Here is a 7,174-nt window from a genome sequence, read left to right on the forward strand (position 1 = left end):
TCCTCAAAGTCTGGCTACCATCATGTCCAAAAGGTAGACACAGAGCCACACTCTTGTAATCTCACCAGTAGGGAGCCTGAGACAGGAGGATGGTCTTGAGTTTGAAATGTAACCCAACATTGTCATTAATATCTCCAGGAAGGTAAAGCTAGATATTGAAATATATTCAGAAAAGAACCTAAGGATGAGTCAGAGCAAAGTGAATTTATTAAGTAGTGATAAGGGACAACACAAACTTCAGATTTAAGCCCAAGTATGGGTAAGACTGTGGGACAGAGGACACACACACACACACACATACACACACACACACAAGCCCAAGAGAGGAAACCAGTCTGTCTTGAGGAAAGGACAATAGTACAGATCTGAGACATGACTTTGTGTGTGTGTGTGTGTGTGTGTGTGTGTGTGTGTGTGAGAGAGAGAGAGAGAGAGAGAGAGAGAGAGAGAAAGAAAGAGAAAGAGCAAGAGCGAGCAGTTATGCTGGGAGTCTTTATGGTATATATATTATATCACATATGCATATATACATGTATGTGCATATATGTGTATATGTATATATGTATACATACACATATAATTCTGCAGCTTTCTAAGTTAACTTGCTCAAAAGATGTAATTTACAAAGCCTAAGAACAGTTTTAAAATAAAGGAAAGTCATGATTTACTTATTTCTCTTATCTTAAAGAACGCTCTTTTTGTAAATAGGATTGTTAGGTGGTTTTACAAGGCTTATTCTTTAGTTTAGAGTTGAGAGAGTACTGCTAACAGGGTTAAAGTCAAGGCTACAATCACCCTGGCCCTGAGTAGCTGTCACAGTGACTGTGACACTGTTGTTTGAGATGTAGAGGGAAGAATGAGTATTATCTTGGAGGCAGCCTTGGTTTTAGTGGTTGTGTTGATGTTTCTTGACACACAGCCAGGAGGAAAGCTATGTCTCCACGTGAGAGGCCTCCCCCTTTCCCACACTCCCTTGTTTGCTCTGTCTTCCTATCCTGCCCCTATCAGTGGGGAGGTAGAAGATTTTTTTAAGGGGAATGAAATTAAGGGGATTTGTCAGGAAATGGAACAAGCTAGTTGAAGGTAACTCTAGAGTTAGTACAGCTGTCGTCCCAGGACCTGAGTAACAGGTACCACCGGGAACAGTTTGTTCTGGAAGGCTCTCAATACCATTTAACAAGAAGTTCAGACTTCCTACAGCAGGGAATTCCTCTCCCATCACACATTATCTTCTTCTGGGACATGTAGGCATAACCAGCTATCTCCATACAGTATAAAGTTTTCCACAGCACTATTTAGGAGTGAGGTGCAAAAGGTTATAGTAATTGTATCTCAGGCGTTTGTGAGGATAACAGCTTAGATTGGGAGATGGGTTATTTGAACTGTTGCGTTCATTAATTTTTTTCCTAGGTTTCACTGATTGGAGCGCTGACAATTTATAGAGATTATCTGAAATGCATTTAAAGATTATTTGAATGGATTTAGGTTGCCAACAAGAATTGGAAAAACCTCCAATGGCTGGGGTATCCCAAAAGAGGGTCCGAAGGCCCTAAAGATGAACACTGCTGCTTTGGGGTGCACTGATAGGTGTCACCTCCAGATCCTGAATTAAAATTCAGGTACGGAATGAGCAGGCCTGAGACTGCATTCTCTCCAGAATCCCAGAAGATGTCAATGTTGCAGACTAAATTTTGAAGCAAGGTAACCTGGAAAATCCATAGCTGTCATTGGGGAGAGAGGCCTGCTCCCCGACAGAAGGAAGAAGCGAGCACCGCTTAAGGCTGAGGCTGGTCCTAGGCAGGGAGGGTGTGGGGACACGCGTGTGCTGCCGCCTGGGCAGGGCCGGGATGCAGGGCGGGGAGGCACAGGTAGGTTAGACGAAGGTAGGCCGGGCGCAGCGCTGGGCTGCGAGCGCTTTCAGGTCTTTCGGCCCTCGGCGGCTCCCATCGCGGCTCCGGGGCGCGAAGCGGAGAGGGCGACGGCGGCCGTGCCTCCGCGCGGGCGCGCGGGCATGCCGACACCCACTCGGCCGGTCCCGGCGCCTCGGCTCCCGGAAGCGGAAGGGGAGCGCGGCCCGGCCTGGGCGGCGGAGGCGCGGAGCCGAGTGGAGAGCGGCGGAGCGGGCGGCGGTGAGTGTGGGCCGGCGGGCGGTCCCGCACCTGCCATGGAGCATCCCTCCCGGAGACCGCGGCCCTGAATGGGCTGGGGTGGGGAGAGAAATCCGCCGAGTTCTCCCCGGGACTCTGGCGTCCCTGCACCCCCGGGGCCCGGGCTGTCGGTGTGACCGAGCGTTTCATTCATTTCGAGGTCGCTGGTGCGGAGCTGCAGAGGACCCTCTGGGAGAAAACCGTGCACCTCCATTGACCTTCTCCCTCCTCTCCCTCGGCCGGCCGCACCGGCTGTTTTGAGAAAATGGCTTTCCGCATGGCAGCACTTTGCACTTGTTACCATTCCCTGTAATCGCTCGCTGAACGTAACCTGCGCTTGTCGTTTAAAATTTATGATCTTTTCTCGATCTGTATTTGGGTCACATTTTAAGATACCTTATGAGTCAGTGGAAGATGTTTGTATCTCCAGGGCTAAGAGGACCTGACCGATTATTACTTGAAAATACTGCAATATAGCAGTTCATAAAAGTACAGGAGGGGGTGGGTAAAAATCAAGGTCATTGTGGGTGGGTCATAAATCAGTGTAAAGTTTCAGCCCAAAATAAGGGCAAATAAGGGTAATTAAGTGTAAGTTTAAAAGACTTGTCAAATGGGTCCTCCACCCACTGCTAATATGCATACCCCTCACCCCCCCACCCCCCAATTCACTACCTACTTTGTGGTAAAAGATAATGATAGCCGTTACCATTTGATGACTGCTTAGTGTGTGCCATTCCTAGATGAAAGGGTTTGGTGCAGTATCTCATTAAGTTCTTCCAGAGCTTGAGATCCACGGATAAAGTTCAGAGGGTACTCTGTTTCCACCTAAGTTGTACCCTCTCAGTAGTAAGGCTTTTGAAGAGGAGAAGTGGTATGAAATAATTTGGGGGAAAAAAAAACAGATACAGTTTGGAGTTGAAGACAGAAAAGCCAGATTCGCTTTTGGTTTCTGTACTATCCAGCTATGGGGTCATGGGTAGGCCAGGGATCCAGTGTTATTTTCTCATCTATACAACTAGGTAGCCAGGCTAAATTTTTCTAAGAGGCGATCTTTCAAGCTTTCTCATGTCTATCTGGGAAATGTCTGCTTTTAATTTAACACCCCTTTTGACATGGTGAGGAGGATCCATGTAGTACCAGACCTCCAGAATTCAACTTGACTGTAAAACAGCAGAATTATATTAGATGTCTTCAAACTATGGAGAGCTCTGTTAATACTTAAGGAGCTGTAGCTGGAATAAACACAGTTTACATGTTTAAGAGAAATTGATGTCTAAGCATGCTTTGTTTACTTACAAAAATTTAAATACCTAAGTACCTACATATCAGTATGTCAATTAGGATCCAGACAAAAAGAAATCAGTTGGTTATAACCTTTTTACTTATGTGCCCACTGCCTGATTTCTCTAATTCAGAATCCTATTGGGAAAGCACATGTATTAGTAAAGAGACTAAGAACTCTGGGAAATGTCCACATGGAACCTATGGAAACAGCTCAGCATAGGATGTTGTATGTTGCAGCAATATAAATTTATCAGGCATAACTGGGGAAGCAAAGGAATGTAGACTTTATTATATTATTTAGCAAAAGTATTAGGATTTAGATTCAACTTTTTAAAGATCAGTCTAGTAGAACAGTCAGTGTACATTTATTACGCTATTACTGAGATTAAAGATGTTTGACATATATAGAATGAGCAAAAAGCAGAGGTCTCCCATGATCTCCCCGATCTATCGCCATATATATGTTTGCATATATATGTCAGTCAGTGGTAGAGTCCTTGCCTGGGATGAGCAAGGCCCTGGGTTGTATCCACTGCACTGGGAGGAGGAGGGATGGTGAAAAATTAAAGAAAGAAAGAAGCCTGGGTATGATTTGTTGGTTAAGAATCCCCAGGAAGCTCTATCAGCTAGTTTGGTAGTCACATTTTTCATGTGTGAGGCTGCTAGTCAACCCTAAACACCTTACTGCAATATCAGTTTATTAGCATGTTTCCTGGTTTATAGCTGGCTATGTCTTTTGCATTATAGGCCTGCTTTTCTACTGTAGTCATCGCAGTGTAAATTAAGCTGCTTCTAGACTTTAAGAGGCTGGATGTAGATCTACACACACACACACACACACACACACACACACATACATACTCACACACACACACACAGACAGAGACACAGACACAGAAAGTAAATGAGTTAGAGAGATCAGATTAGGTACAGATTAGCAGTGCTTGATTGTGAATTCACACATTCTTTTTTAAAAGTCTTTTATCTGTGGTTAGAGAGTTACTTAGTTGTTCACAACCTGTAGAATTTCATTATTAGAAGCATTTAATGTTAGTATGCTTAATTTATACCTGTGTTGGTAAACTCTGCTATGTGTGGGCAGGCCAATCTAGCCTTTTTTTCTTTTCCCAGGATGTCTTGGCCCAGTGGCTACTTGAAGGGCAATAGCTTGCTCCTTTTCCCATTTGGAAGAACATGTCTGGTTAACACCCAGGAAAAACCTGACTTGGCCTCTTCATTTCTGGCTTCTACTGTACCTGAGTGTTTTTTCCTAGTGTTATTTTTGGAGGAAGGTAATTACTGAACCTGTCTCCACCCTACATTAATATTGCCTTTTGTGTTTTTGTACTCCTGTGTTCCTCCATGAAAATTCCCACAGAGCTTTTCATACACGGAAACAATATTTGATAGTCCGTCTTTAGTTGGTATCATTCTACATCTTCCAAGTTATTCTTGGGTCAGGAGAGTACAGAAGTATGTAACGCTGGCCCAGTGTTGTCAGTGGAAGTGCATACTTTGGAATTCTATGAAGCTGGTATACATATGCATGTGAAGGGCCAACAGCTTAGGTTCAGTTTTGTCCAGAGTGCAGTAACAAAGAGCCTTCCGCAGGGTGCATTGAAACCATTGGAGGTGCCAGGACAATGTGCCTGGACACTACAGCACCCATGATTCTTTGATTTGTGTCTCAGAATGCCTTGGCTAGACTTGTTCACTAGCTTCTGAAATCAAGTGCTGACTTCCATCCAGGCTCCACTCCTGGCTTGACATCTGGCTTTCTACTTGGAGGAGGAGCTTTGTTTCAGATCAAACCTGTATTTTCTTTTTTCTGCTTGAAAACAGAGCAGGCAGTGTGTGACACGCATCTTCCCTGCATACTTACAATGCAGTATGATGTCACTGGTAAGCCTGCAGTAACTGAAGGGGTCTCTTTTGTGTGAGTGTGTGTGTGTGTGTGTGTGCATGTGTGTGGGCACATACTTGCCATGGCACATTTTGTAAAAGTTAGAGGACCATGTACAGGAATTCCTTCTCTCCTTCCACCATATGGGCCCCAGGAATTGAACTCAGGTCTGCAGGCTTGACGGCAGGTGCCTTTACCCACAGAGACTTCTCACTGATCCTAAAGGGTTTATTTTAATAAATAATTCCCTGGCTTTGGTATTAAACAAAATAGAAAGTAGATGGATGGTTAAATGTTAGTAACACTTTTAATGATGGGGTTCAGGAATATCTTTATTTAGGATTGCTAAAGTCATACTTATTTTTAATTCACTTCGCTTTCAAGTCACCGTTGGCCAATGGTGCGTCCTTGCTAGGCAGCTTCCCGCTGAAGTGTGACAGCAGTCCTCTAAGTTAGCATTATCATCCCTGTTTTGCCATGTTACAATGAGGCTTGGAAAGGAAAAAGAGGCAGTACAAGTTTGACCATAGCTCCCTATTTTTAACGCCCATATAAGACAGGTCTACTTTGTTGATAATAAACTGAGTATTGATGATATTTTTGAAATAATGTTAGGCTGATTCCTAAAGTCAACTAGAGCCTGGTATCTCAGAATTAACTGCCATGATTAATCAGTTTTTAGAGTAGAATAAAATCAAAAGCCAAGTCACTTTATGGATGCCTTTAAAGATATGTACTTGCCACTTTGGTTTTTATTGTGGTATGTTTAAAAAAACTAATCCGTTTTTTATATTGTTTTAAATGTAGTGTGTTAATAAATGTACAATGCTAATGTTCAATGACATTTTATAGTTCTGAGGCACTGGGATATTGTTATCCCCTAACTTTTGGATTCAGGGGCTCCATGTTACTTGTATCCCACAGAGTGATTTTTTTTTAGACTTTAAGTCAGTGAGTGGCTGGGATTTGAGTCATGGGTGATTGACCTGTGCTGTTTCCTAATAATGTGACTGACAGAAAGTGCTGTGAGGAAGCCATCAAGAGCTCCAAGCCTTAGCTGCGTTACTGACTTTGGCCGTGTTTCAAAATGTACTGCATATAATTCTCAGGCTTGCCTGTTTGTTTTCCTGGATAAAAACATTCATTTGTTTACCAATAGTGGTGTAGCAGCTCCCCAAGTTTGTCATACATACTTGGTCCCTAAGGGCAAGACAAAAGTGAAGGAGACCATTTTGAACTTGGTTAAAGTTAGTGGGTGCTGAGAGATGGCTCAGTGGCTAGGAGCACCTGCTGCTCTTCTAGAGGACCTGAATTTCTTCAGCATCCATGATAATATGTATTTAATAACTTGGTTGAAGAAGTGAGTTGGTATGCCCTATGGAGAGTTCTTTATAATATGACCTTTTAAAATTTGAACTGTAGTAGTTCACTTTTCTGGTTGACTCTCAGTGGTTTTATTCGAGGGAGATAAATTTTTTGTTAGCATTTTGAATGAGAACATAGACTTTACATTCCTCTGTTCGCCTGTCGTGCTTAGAGACTTGGAGCTGTACATTTGATCATCATTGTCCTGACTCTCACAAGTGGGCTCAGAGTGCACTGTGACTCTGCTTTGTGGCTAAGGCAGTTCATTGAGCCCAAATGCAGGACACATGGGTATTTGGTTTCATGGGAACTGGATGATTTCAAAAGAGAGAGCTTCCAGGAATAAAGACCATGGTGCTCCTGGCGGGGTGTGTGTGCGCGTGCGCGTATGTGTGTGTGTGTGCGCGCACGCCCGCGCGCGTGTGTGGTAGTGCGGAGGGCTATAGGAATGCACAGGCCAGCTGGACTGGGATCA

At 43.8% G+C, this 7,174-nt stretch overlaps 1 protein-coding gene across 3 annotated transcripts in view; it reads left to right on the plus strand.

Annotated features, from left to right (window-relative positions):
- The first annotated feature begins 1,682 nt into the window (after positions 1–1,682).
- The window catches only part of Zdhhc21 (zDHHC palmitoyltransferase 21), a 61,303-nt gene continuing 55,811 nt past the window's right edge, over positions 1,683–7,174 (plus strand). The window contains exons 1-2 of one of the 3 annotated variants that reach the window (XM_029476193.2): positions 1,985–2,129; positions 4,563–4,723. The gene's annotated coding sequence lies outside the window, so the exon portion shown is untranslated. Of the gene's footprint in view, positions 1,702–1,958; positions 2,130–4,562; positions 4,724–7,174 lie in introns of those variants that run through there. The other 2 variants (XM_029476194.2, XM_021160134.3) reach the window with 2 other exon arrangements.

Source organism: Mus caroli, unplaced genomic scaffold (assembly GCF_978045245.1).
Source record: "Mus caroli unplaced genomic scaffold, Mus_caroli_1 scaffold_6, whole genome shotgun sequence".
In the NCBI taxonomy this organism is placed as follows: Eukaryota; Metazoa; Chordata; class Mammalia; order Rodentia; family Muridae; genus Mus; species Mus caroli.